Here is a 14,035-nt window from a genome sequence, read left to right on the forward strand (position 1 = left end):
AGGTCAAGACTTCCGATGAACATTTTTCAGAGTACGACATAATTGTTTGTCAGCAGCCGTGGTTGTAGTCCATACTGAAAGTATGTCAGACTTTGAGCTGATGACCTAAAATGTTCAGTTGTTGGTTGAACGGGACAGAGCAGCACAGCCAACAACCTGGAGGGGGTGGGGCATGAAGTGGCTCATGTGCATTTAAAGGGCCAGCGCTCAAAACCACCTTTCTGGTGTCATTACTCAGAAATAGGGTTGAAGATGGACCTGTGGAGTTGAATTAATGAAGAATTCAGACCCGAGCATGGCATTACAGTTTATGTAGACCACAAGGAAATGTTTGAAAATGCATAATTGTGTTTTTAAAAAAAGCAAAATATCACTCCTTTAAGAAGAAGCTATGCTGTTGGAACTGGTACAGAATGAGGTCAAGTATTATCCTGATGTAATAACCACAGATTTAATGGGTGAAGATGTCAACTTGGCAGCATGTGTAAATGGACTGAACTTATATAGCGCAGTTTCTACACTTTCATGGTGCCTAAAGCATGTTATAATTCCCCACATTCACACACACTGGGCTTCCATGGAAGGCGCTACCTGGCCCTACTGGGAGCAGTTTAGAGTTCAGTGCCCAAGGACACTGCTGACCCTTTGGTCATTGGACGACCCGCTCTACCAACTGAGCCACATCCGCCCTGTGTCTCTCTAACGCGCTAGTATCTGCCTTCTCATATGTGCATTCATTTATGTGAGCACTGATGCACCCCCAGATCATCACAGATGCTGCTCCAGACCTTTTGCTATCAACAGTTTGACTGGGGTTTTTCCTCTTTGCCACATATAATCCATCATCTGTTTTTCCCATGAACTGCATAGAAGTAAATCAATATTGGAACAGTCTTCCAATCACTCACCAGTCACCTCAAAAATTTTATTCAAACAGTGACTGAAAGAAAAAAAAAGTATTTTGATCATTTTTAACGCTTGACCTTTTATTGTGTTGTTCTATTTGTATGATTTAATGATGTTTTTTTTCTTTTTTTTTTTTTTTTTACCTGCCTCTGACTATGGGTACAAATGAACATGTTAGCTACAATCTGACATTTACACCTGATGTTGTCTTAGTATGGATGTTCATTAATGTGCACTGTTCCTCCCAAATAAACTAATAATTTAATTAATTTTATAAAACCAGATGTTACACTTTGGTTTCTGTGCTATTGTTTTGACGTCAGTAGTTTGGCTATTACCATTATGATATTTTAGACCTGGAAATGACCGTATTTACCATATTATTCATATAAGTATCAACCATAGAAAGATGAAAGGGCAGTGGGAGTGGGAGGGGTCAGAGCTGTCTGGGAGGGGTCATGGGTGCTAGACGCTATCTTACTGCCTGTAAAATAGTAAAACGTCATTAAGCATTGCATATCAAAGTTGTTTTTACTGTGTTTTTCAGTGTCAGGAAAATTATTAGTAACTGTAATAATAATAGTGATAGTATTAGTATTTTATTTATTCATTTTTAACTTTGTATATGAGCAAGCTGTCATACTGATCTGTCCATCAAAGACCAACAGCAGATATCAGAGTCTATGGGAGCCAGGGTGTTACAGAGCCAACCCCAGTGGCTGTCGGTGGTATTGCAGCTTTAACATACTTCTGAACTGGCTTCATTTTGGAGCTGACGTACTTCCCCTTTGGTTTTTTATGAAAACTAGCTGATGGACTTGTCTTACCATAGCAGGCTTCCACAGTCTTTTGGTCCATCTGAGGATCCAGAGAAGTCAAAGACGTTTCTGCGTATAAATCATACAGTTCTTCTTCTTTGTGTAGTACAAATTCAGGTTGTATTTCTGAATGCAGCGCTGAATTGTGTTAAGTACCAACACTTTTCTAAGCCCTCCTGAGCCTGCATGTCTGTTTGCATCACATGACAGTTTCTCATGCAGTACCACCTGAGGGCCTGAAGGTCACACACACACACACACACACACTCCATTCTTGCTTTTATACACTGACATTTCTTTTTATACTTTTATGTACTGTGGATATTAAAGCCCCTCAATTCTTTATAATGTCAGTTATTGGTGGATGATCCTTTTCATGTCAAATCATGAGTCATCATCTGTTACCCATTAATCTGATGATTGGGGAATCTCATTGAACACTGTAATTACTATAATCTATGAACTTTTTAGTCTTTTTTCTTCCCCTTCTTACCTTTTTTTTTTTAAAAACATGTTTTATGTATCAGAATCTAAATTTATTTATTTAATTTATTTATAAAATGCAATTATTGGCCCATTTTTTAAAAGTTCTGTTGGTTAAATAAAGGCTGACATGGCTCACTGTCTTATTGTGGTCATCTGACTGACCTTCTTAGACAGACCACTGGTCAGGAGCATAAATTTGTCACTTGCAGCAGTGCCACCCACCACACCTTCTTTCTCCTCCTCTTCTTCTTCTTCTTCTTCTTCTTCTACCACTACTTCTACTTCTTCCTCTTTTCTATTCCACTAAGAGAAAGAGTCAGAAACAATCCAATTAATAGATACTGGACTGAAAGCTTACAAAGTTGGACATATTGATCAACCTGACACATGCAAATAGGCTTAATAATAGCATGTGAAATGACAAAAATTAGATTATAAAAAGTATTGTTTAAATAACTGAACTGAAAGGCTTTTATTTTTCGTCATTAATCTACATAGAGACTTAAAATGCACTTGCCACACCTGATGCAACCTCCTCTTCTTCTTCTTCCGATAAATACGTACAAGTGGAGGAAATATCAAAATTAAAAGCAGCAATTGTTTTTATGTCTCTGTGAGGTTTTGTAAAACTTGTAAACTCAGCTGTGATTTGCTAAAAGGACATCAGGAGACTGGACAATGTTTATTTGTTGGATGCTAGTCTGTTTATTTTGCAGTGTGATCAAAGTGCAGACGAGGAAATAACACAGTGAACGGCGTAATGTAAAGCAAAAAAGTGACAGTCATGGACACTTTTACACAACTAAAACACAGTTTCCATTTACACAGATAAGGGAAGCATGGGTTAAGCCCAGTTATACATCAAACTGACACATAATGTGAACTTTCTAACTGGAGGCACTAAAATTTAATACTATAAGGTCAAAATGCCATGTTACGTAACTACATGGCGCTGTTTGAGGCTTTGAGGGTGGACGTGCATGTTGACTTTTTAAACACCCTTAAATGTGTCAAACACTGAACAATTGAGGTGAATGAGGCCATGAAAAAGCAATTACTTCCAGGGTTTTCTTAACCCTCAAAGCCTCTAAGCAGCCACAGAAGACCAAAAGCATCCACTGATCTAAAATGTTTAAGAACTTCCAAACCACTAATCCTATCAATACAATGAAATAATTCAGGTAAAATGCAGTTTCTCCACTTTTCATGGGCATCGGTTATGGCTTTGTAGTAAATGTGGAAAAACTGTAACCTTCAGTAATAAAACCCAAGAAAAAAATGTAGATTGATAAATGACAGTGGTTGTAGACACCTGTTTTTTATATTCAGTTAATGATATATTTTGCTGAAAAAGTCACTTCATCTTTAGTTTTCTCTGTTTTGATATAAAACCCCTTAGATTTACTCTGAGTATTTAGGAACAGCAACATGATCAGTAAATTAAATATAGGAAAATACCAGATTTTCACTGAATAATGCAGAGGACACTATTAGAGTAAATGGTGATAGATCACTTAGGAAAAGTTAAATACAGTGACAAAATTTATGCAGATGTCATTACAAGAAATAGTTCCAGATCTTTATGGGTTAATGCATAAAGATACACAATCTCTAGAATCCTAAAATCTAGATATAGTCTAAGCCTTGGTGGTTTATATATATATATATATATATATATATATATATATATATATATATATATATATATATATATATATATATATACATACATATGGTGCTAAATCTCTTAGGAGGTGTTAGATGTAGTTAAAATTTCTCTCTGAAGTTGTTAGATCTTTAATGGTTAAGACAGCATGCTGAAATACAGAAATGCACATGATGTGTTAATTATATAGTTACTTATTTAGACCAAGTATTCCATAATAAAATAACAACCACATTTATTAAAGGAAAGAGGCGCTTTTGTACCTTCACTTCAGTGCGAAATATAACTGCTGTAGTCATCAATGTACCAGTCATCACTTAATCAAAGGAAATGATTGTTTTAATTTCTATGTTTATATTTTCTTAGATTTTTGCAAAAATGTCACATTGCGGTTATTGTTGAGAACATTGTGTTTATTTGCTTAGCTAACAAGAGAAATGTACAAAAAAATTATCATTAACCCTTGAAGATGGAGTGCTACTTTCGTGGAAGTTCCCAAATGAATTTCTCTCTCTATTTAACCTTTCTTAAGTGATTTATCACAGTTTATTATGATATTATCCTCTGTATTTTAATTTTTTTTTTTTTGTGTGTGTGTAAATCATATTTTTTCAAACATTTTATTCACTGATTATGTAGATGTTCATAAAAACTTGGAATAATTCAAAGGTTATTACATCAGAACAGGAGAAAAAGTGACTTTTTCAACAAAATATATCAATAACTGAACATAAAATCAAGTGTGTCCATCCACTGTCATTGATCCAACTCCATGGGTTTTACTGGTGAACCAGTGTTGTAGAAGATGACGGTGTTTCCACATTCAGTACGGAGCCTCTGAGTGTCCAAATGGGTCATATCTGATGACCATGAAAAGATGACAAACTGCAATTTACACCAGTTACTTACATGTATTGATAGGATTAGTGGATCAACGGGAATTAAACATTATACATCAGTAGTTTATTTTGGTGGCTGTTTGGATCTTTGTGAGTTAAATTTTTCACAACTCAAACAAACTTAATCTAGTATTGAAAAATATATATAGAAAATCATCACCACATTAAAAAATAGTGACATCATAAATTTGCACTTGTATAAATGCACAAGCTAACAGGTCAGGCAGCTCTATGTTTATGTAACTAAGACTGTACCTTAATAGAAAATGGTATTTTGCAGTGAACAATGTATATGAGATACTTGCACGAGCTCCTGAGGAATTAAAGGATTTTATACAGTATGATTCTTGTTAGAAATATACTGTTGCCCATAAAGTTGGAATAATATTTTTTTTTTTTACGTCATCTCATGAATTGATTGTGATTGAATGTGATTAATTTTTGATAGATAAAGTATAACTGAGACAAAGTACGTAATCAGCGCAACTGGTCAAAAGTGAATACAGATGTGTATAAATTGGAAGAAAAAGAAGAATGTGGCTGAAAACTAAACACTGAATAAACTGAATATTATTCCAAATTTATGGGCCACAATATATAAAAATGGATAAAAACTGAAGGAGAAGGAAGCATGTGATGGAAGCCAAAGGAGGATCCAAGGACATAATAGATTTTATGTTTAAAGATGATGAAGAGGCTACAGGTGCCTGTGGAGATAAAAGTCAAGGATGGAGAATGTCAGTAATTACCTATAACCCTGAGAGATGTCCAACTGCTTTTCTTGGAATTCAACTTGATTGAATTGACTATTGTTCTCTGTTTTAATAAAACATCTGCTACATATCAGACTGTTTTACTTGAAGAGTTGAGGTTGTACATATTTATCTAACCTTGGTGAATAAGCTTCATTTAACTGTACAATCAGGTAAAAGGATGAAGAGGAAAAGACGGCAAAGAAATTAGTCTGAGACTGTTTTTATGGTAAGTACTTGACATTCACAATACCAAAATGATGCTAGAATGAATGCAGAATGAATGAATATCTGCAGAATAAACTGCAGAAAAATGCTATCATATGAAGATTGATTTTATATATTTCATTTGCTACTACATTGTTATATATTTGACATATTTGGACTGTATCAGTATTTCTATTTTATGCCACTTTATACTTACGCTTCATTAAATTTAAGACAGACATAATTTTACATGAGTTGCAACTGATGATAATTTTCAGTGTCAGTTTATCTGCTGATTATATTTTTGATTGATTAAGTAAATCAATAAGATGATTTAAAACAAAACAAAACATATCATCCTAAATGTCTTGTCTAGTTGCAGCTCAACAATGTTCTGTTTTCTGCCACAAAGATGGAAAGAAATACAGAGAACATTAAAGTTTGAGGGCATGAAATCTGATAATTGTGATTTCTTTAAAAAAAATTACATTAAACAGTCATTAATTTTGACCAATGTTGATGATTAAATTAGTATTAGTAACCAGCAACTATTTGATTAATAGATTCCACTAGAATTTATTTGACAGTTAAAGTTAGCTTTGAAGTTTTATATAATGATACAGACTATGCTTTAATGCAGGTCTATACCACTAATCTACACAGTATTAGAAGAAGTATCTAAATTCGACTTCACATTGGCAATCTACAACATTATAATACATCAAACTGTATGAACTTGTCGCACATAATGTATAACAACAACAACAACAACAATAATAATAATAATAATGATAATAATAATAATAATAATAATAATAATAATAATAATAATAATAATAACAATAAAATTATAGGCACTTCACAGGACACTAAAGGTCACCGTACAAAGTGGTTAAAATAAATAAAACAAAATTCAAATTACACACATACATATAACATACATATAACATACATATAAAACAAATAGGTACAAATGGCAGCAGATAATAGTGTAATTAATCAAATTTCAAATGTAATCAAAGGAAAGCATCAAAATACTTTTGTTCAGTCTGTTCATCTCAAACTCTGGGTACACAGTTTTGGAAGCATTAGAATACATAGAAAGGTCAATGAAAAATTTAGCTTTCATGGCAGCTCATAATGAATTTATGTGCCCAGTGAGAGACACAGAACTCTGTCTTAGGTCTTTTAAAGTTCAGGAACACCAGACACAGAGGAAAGGAAATGCACAGATTGTAATTCACTCTGCAAAAGTGACTTTTACTCTCGACTTAAATCAACACAGTGTTTTTTAAATGTCGCCTGCAGCAGTAAAGATAAGGTACTACCGTCTAGGGCATGAAATCACTCTGACCCATTGACCCAGAAGGGGTTGTATTTCACTGCTGTCATAGACTTCATGCTTTGAATTGGGATTAAATAGTAACCATGGTGTAACTTATAAAAAACACCAGTAAAGTAAACCCATGCAAATACACATGGTTTATCTGAGACACTTTTTATTACCCTTTATATGTTAAATATCTTTTTATCAGCATGCAGCCTGTTCTTAATGACAGGTATGCAGAGGTTACACAGAGTTGAAGAGCAGCGCTATAGGGGGCAAAGGTTTCTGGTAAATCCTGACAACAGACGAATAACAAATGATGAGAAACAAGAAGATAGAAGCAAGAACAAGACAGAGGTCAGGATTTGGAGGCTGATACCCCCCCTCTGTCATGTACATCTGAGGGCTTTCTTGAAATATTTCATTTCAGGTTTTTTAAGAGGCTTTTCAGCAAGTATCCACAATAACATGGGTCACATTACAACAGTGCAGATTTAGCTATTAAAAGCTGCCTAAAGATGGATAACAAATGTTTTTTTTCTTTCTTGTACTTGTCAGCATCTTTATGGGCTTCTAATTGCATTTAAATCAATAAATAAATACAGGCCTATAGAGGATCCATAAACAGATGTTTGTGGTAGTACATTGTTTCAGGCTTATAACATACACTGTTGCCCATAAAGTTGGAATAATTTTATTTTCAGACACATTCCTCTTTTGATTCCTATTACATATCAGTCAGTCATCACCTTGGTGCTATATTTATATGGGCTACAAATATCTGTGCATGCGATATAGAAATGTCACAATGAAAAAAAAAAAAAAATTCTCATAAATAACAACATTTCTGACAGAACTGTAACTGAAAACAGTTCAAATGCTGTTGTGTTGCTGTGTCCAAGCACTGGGTAAAAGAGTTCACTGATAGAACTGAAGAGGGTGCTAAACACAGACAGCACTTTGGTTAGTTTTGGAGAAACCTGAAGAGATATTTGGTCTGATGAATGCCAAAGCATGTGTTTACTCTGTAAAGATCTGAGTTTTGAGTAAAAGTTGTTTGATATATTGCATAATTTTAGCTTTGACTTTAGCTGTGAGTGGCAGATGGTTAATGGAAGGTTTGATTTGGGTGACTGTCTATTGCATGTAATAAGTTACTGAAAAAAGGGGGAGAAAAACACCTGAAAATTAACACAGGTACAGTTTAAGAGGCTGTTGGTCCTACACATACAAAAGTGCATACGATGACACCAAATAGTGGTTACAGAGACTGATTTCCCAAATTATCTGTGAAAAGAATGTGTAAACTGCCTTTTCAAAAATGGAAATGTTTGTTTTTTTGTCACAGAAAATCATGTAAGGATTAATTTTACGTATCTACTTACTACCGCACTGTGATATACTTTAAGTATTTCCATTGAATGCTACTTTATATTAATGCTTCATTACATTCATGTTGCATAATTTTAATATGGACTCAGTGGTAGATGGTTCATTGGAGGTGTATTATTTGGGTTATTGTCTCTTGCATGCATTAAGTGACAGAAGAAAGGGGAGAAAAACACAAGAAAACAAACACCGCTACAGTTTAACAGGTTGTCGGTACTACACATGGAATAGTCAATCTATCAATCCAGTTTTATTTATATAGCACCACATCATAACAAAAGTTATCTCACGACATTTTACATTTAGAGCTGGTCTAAACCAGACTCTTAAGACAATTCACAGACCCCAGCAGAATTCTCCAGGAGCAAACACTTGGTGAGAGTGGTGAGGAAATCCTTTTAACAGACAGAAACCTGGAGCAGACCCCGACTCTGGAGGATGAATGTCTGCCTGGACCAGCTGGGAGAGAGAGAGAGAGAGAGAGAGAGAGAGAGCGAGAGAGAGAGAGAGAGAGAGAGAGAGAGAGAGAGAGAGAGAGAGAGCGAGAGAGAGAGAGAGAGAGAGAGAGAGAGAGAGAGAGAGAGAGAGAGAGAGAGAGAGAGAGAGATTGGGGAGGCAGGGGGAAAGGGGGGAATTAGAGGGAGACACATAGATGCTCAGCAAACTGAACTATAACTGTTAAAACCTAGAGCTGTTGTTGCTAGTTTAACTACAAATAACTACCACAATTACCTATAACTGTTAATACTACTACTCCAAATACAAGTACTAACAGTGGATATACTACTACTGCAGCTGTGAGTACTAATAATAGAAACCTCTACCATTAATGTAATTATATGATGATCACTATCACAACAATATTAATAAATGAATGATGACAATGGAGACCGAAGAGTGTACATGATGAAACCAAACAGTGATTACAGGGACTGAATTTCCCAAATTATTGATCAAATGCTTTAAAATATGTTAATAGGGGGAAAAGGTTAAAAAGGCTGAAGCCTACTCTTCCTGTCTTACCAGCTGGGTGAGGTTAGAGGTACATTATGAGGCTAAACTGTAACTGAAGGCTAATGAGGGCTTTGACTTGATCCAGTGTCGGTGAATTGTCAAAGCAGATGGCCCAGGGAGAGATTGAATGCTCAAGCAGCTTGCCTTATCCCAAAGCCTCAAATTCCTGCCTTATCCTCACAGGTGTCCTGAATAATTACAAATATCATCTCTGTATACATGTACAAAGTGCAATTAATGTGCAAAAATGTGTCACTGGTGAAACCATGCACCCTACAGGCCGTTTTGTAAGGAGGGACAGTGTGATGGAGAATGAAACACCACTCTGGGCTCTAGTTTATCCCACAACAGGTAGGAATTAAGTAGATTTAAGTAGCAGTGTTGTACAAGCTGGTAATAAGTGCCATGCTGCTACACAGATACAAGTAGTTTTTCCTGTTGATGAAGATGGAAATTAAAGGAGTGATATTTTGCTTTAAAAAAAAAAAAATGGAATTATGCATTGTAAAACCTGTGGTCTACATAAACTGTAAATGCTATGCTTGGGTCTGAATTCTTCATTAATTCAACTCCACAGGTCCATCTTCATCCCTCTTTCTTAGTAATGACACCAGAAAGGTCATTTTAAGCGCTGGCCTTTTAAATGCAAATGAGCCACTTCAGACCCCGCCCCCTCCAGGTTGTTAGCTGTGCTGCTCTGTCCCATTCAACCAACAACTAATATTTTATTGAATTGGCTCAAAGTTTGGACATACACTATATTGCCAAAAGTATTGGCTCACCCATCCACATAATCAGAATCAGGTGTTCCAATCACTTCCATGGCCACAGGTGCATAAAATCAAGCACCTAGGCATGCAGACTGCTTTTACAAACATTTGTGAAAGAATGGGTCACTCTCAGGAGCTCAGTGAATTCCAGCGTGGAACTGTGATAGGATGCCACCTGTGCAACAAATCCAGTCGTGAAATTTCCTTGCTCCTAAATATTCCACAGTCAACTGTCAGCTGTATTATAAGAAAGTGGAAGTGTTTGGGAATGACAGCAACTCAGCCATGAAGTGGTAGGCCATGTAAACTGACGGAGCGGGGTCAGCGGATGCTGAGGCGCATAGTGCGAAGAGGTCGCCAACTTTCTGCAGAGTCAGTGGCTACAGACCTCCAAACTTCATGTGGCCTTCAGATTAGCTCCAGAACAGTGCACAGAGAGCTTCATGGAATGGGTTTCCATGGCTGAGCAGCTGCATCCAAGCCAGACATCACCAAGTGCAATGCAAAGAGCCGGATGCGGTGGTGTAAAGCACGCCGCCACTGGACTCTAGAGCAGTGGAGGCACCTTCTCTGGAGTGACCAATTGCGCTTCTACATCTGGCAATCTGATGGTCGGGTCTGGGTTTGGCGGTCGCCAGGAGAACGATACTTGTCGGACTGCATTGTGCCAAGTGTAAAGTTTGGTGGAGGGGGGATTATGGTGTGGGGTTGTTTTTCAGGAGCTGGGCTTGGCCCCTTAGTTCCAGTGAAAGGAACTGGGAATGCTTCAGCATACCAAGACATTTTGGACAATTCCATTCTCCCAACTTTGTGGAAACAGTTTGGAGCTGGCCCCTTCCTCTTCCAACATGACTGTGCACCAGTGCACAAAGCAAGGTCCATAAAGACATGGTTGACAGAGTCTGGACTGGCCTGTACAGAGTCCTGACCTCAACCCCATAGAACACCTTTAGGATGAATTAGAGCGGAGACTGAGAGCCAGGCCTTCTCGTCCAACATCAGTGTGTGACCTCACAAATGTGCTTCTGGAAGAATGGTCAAAAATTCCCATGAACACACTCCTAAACCTTGTGGACAGCCTTCCCAGAAGAGTTGAAGCTGTTATAGCTACAAAGGGTGGACCGACGTCATATTGAACCCCATAGACTAGGAATGGGATGTCACTGAAATTCATATGCGAGTCAAGGCAGGTGAGCAAATACTTTTGGCAATATAGTGTATTTTCAGTATGGACTACATTCGCTGCTGCTGACAAACAATTATGGCGTACTCGGGGAAATGTTCATCTGAAGTCTTGACCTTATATGTACAAATGTTGTGACGTAACTAGTTATAGACGTAACAAATTAAGCAGGAATTAAAATGGGTTGTAGAAATCCACTCAATTTTTGCCAAAATGATTATGAAGATAGCTTTGCAGCACCTGGAGGGTTCAAATTCAAACTTTTGGAACTATTAGGGTCCAAATACACAAATAAATGTACCAAAGACTAATAGAAGTTGGGTTTAGCAAAATACAACCCCTTTGAAAGAAAAAAGAGCTGATGATACTGGTCAGTGTGTATTAACAACAGGAACAAAAAACAAAACAATACAGATTTTTAGAAATCATAGAGCCATGTTATATACATGAACATGCTGCGGCTGCTAACCAGTTCATCTAACTTGTAGTCTCTTAAAAGTTAATTTTAAGCCTTTCATGCTTAAATTATGAGAATCTTAGTCAATATGTTTTTCTTACGTGATTTCATTCCTCTTCAGGCATAACAAAAACAATGCAATTGAAATATTTTTATGAACCTATTTTTCATGCAGTTACAAAAATGTCCACTCAGCTGGACACCATGTGTTTAATTTTTGAAGCAAAGAAACCCATCATCAGAAAGTGATAAACTGTGTGAAAATGATGAAATAAAACATTTTTAATGCAGCTAATGATGTTTTCTCACATTTTAACATACTTTAATACCAGTTGTTACTCACTTCATGGAGATAATTTGCAAAAAAAAACAAACAAAAAACAAAAACTATTTGTGTAAGAAAACTTTTAATTACAGGCTTATAATTAGCAATTGATTTACACTAAAACATGTTACTGCAGATCAGATTTATCAAGAACAGCAAAGTTACACTAATGGTATGAATTGGATTGTTTGTGATGATGTATAAGTGTCCACTGTGTTGGCTGATGTGGAACTAAAACTACAAAACCCATGAATATACAGGAGAACAGCTGTAGAATAGCTGTCCATTCTAGTGACTACTACGCAGGAAAGGGTTCAAGCCTCAGTGTGTAAGACTTTGACCTGGAGGAGTTTAATAATAATAATAATAATAATGATACTATTAATAATATTATTGTATGTGCTATATTAAAATTAACAATCTACACTTAATTTAACATCTGCTTGACAGCAACACAAATAAACATAATTTTTTTTATGTCACTGTAAAGAAATAATAATAATAATAATAATAATAATAATAATAATAATAATAATAATAATAATAATAATAATGGATTGGATTTTATATAGTGCTTTTCTAGATACCCAAAGTGCTTTTACATTATTGATCCATTATTCATTCGCCCTCACATTCTCCCTCTGGTGGTGGTAAACCACACATGTAGCCACAGCTGCCCTGGGGCAGACTGACAGAAGCGTGGCTGCCAATTCGCACCTGCGACCTACGACCACCACCAAACATTCATACGCATTCATACACCAGTGTGAGTGGCACTGGAGGTAAGGAGGGTGAGGTGTCTTGCTCAATAGATCCCAATAGAGCGGGATTTCAACCGCCAACCCTTCGGTTATTGGACGACCCATTCTACCACCTGAGCCATGGCCGCCCCCCCCAAAAAAGAAAGTTGAGTCGTGAATGGTAAAGATATTTAAAATGTATTTGCTAACAAAAATTAGGTCAAATGTGAGTGAAAAAAATCTTATTTTATTATATTCTATTATTCATGTATAGTATTTTTTAGAGCTTGCATAAAAAAATGTGTTAGCAATATAAGGGACTAATATTAGGATCAGACCTAAGGGTTAAACATGTACAGCAGTAACCTTCAACCTGCAGATCATAATGGGGACTGTTTTACTGCAGAGACTATTTTACTTCCACTCAGTTTGATTGCAGAACTTTTGCTTTAGTGGATTATTTTCACAGTGTGATGGTCAGGTTCTGTGACCCCCCACTGCTGTAGTCCTGGTCTGTACCTCTGCTGAACACACACCCATCATCTCCACTGTGACATGAGTCTTACATCAGCTTCTTATAATTCACGTGTTTCTCTCCACTCTCCTGGGAGCCGCTTTGACACTAAACAATAACAGGCTGGAAAACCGGGATGATTTTCCCCTAGAATCCACTTTGCACCATGCAGCTAGTGGGAAATTCCACTCGACAGACTGCCGGTGAAAACTCCACTGGAAAACTCCCTGCCATTCCGCCTCACACACATGCGCGCGCACAAACCTCAAGTCACGCTTCTTCCTGACGGGCGCATGCGCAGTACACGCCGAAATACTGCGTGGGAAGTCCCTAAATGGACAGTGCCAGGGGCTGCATGATGCGGAGTTTCCACAATTCTCACGGGGAGAGCGACCTGTGTTTGTATCTTGTAGTGACGTAACCCCAAAATGTATTTGTTTACAGTGTTTTAAGGGTACAAATAGAAAGAAACTGCAACCAGAATATAAGTATAGCCCATATAAATGAAGCTGGAAATGTCTCAGGTTGTGTTCTTCTTTGCGCATTTTTCACTGCATTATTGTCACCGTCTCACATCCTGGC

The sequence above is a fragment of the Sphaeramia orbicularis genome, chromosome 14 (genome assembly GCF_902148855.1).
Source record: "Sphaeramia orbicularis chromosome 14, fSphaOr1.1, whole genome shotgun sequence".
Classification (NCBI taxonomy): Eukaryota; Metazoa; Chordata; class Actinopteri; order Kurtiformes; family Apogonidae; genus Sphaeramia; species Sphaeramia orbicularis.